The following is a 267-nucleotide window of genomic DNA, read 5'->3' as shown; positions in this document are numbered from 1 at the left end:
TGACCAAAACCACAGCCCGGGAGCCATCGAGCCCGGCCGGCCCAACACGCTGAGCCCGGGGTTAGCCCGGTGGACATGGAGCCTCCACTCCCAGTGAGGGGTCAGGCAGGGCAGCTGCACCCCGGGAGTTACACCGTACCGAGAGCACGCTGAGGGAGAGAGCCCAGCTACCTCCTCAGTTAGGGTGCATATACTATGATGGCAGTAACTAAACAGCTCATCCTCTACGCAGCTTTCCCGTTATTTCTCATGGTTCACCCTAGCCTG

The sequence above is a fragment of the Nestor notabilis genome, unplaced genomic scaffold (genome assembly GCF_000696875.1).
Source record: "Nestor notabilis isolate BGI_N333 unplaced genomic scaffold, ASM69687v1 scaffold4904, whole genome shotgun sequence".
In the NCBI taxonomy this organism is placed as follows: domain Eukaryota; kingdom Metazoa; phylum Chordata; class Aves; order Psittaciformes; family Psittacidae; genus Nestor; species Nestor notabilis.
Note: the sequence above shows the minus strand (reverse complement) of the source record.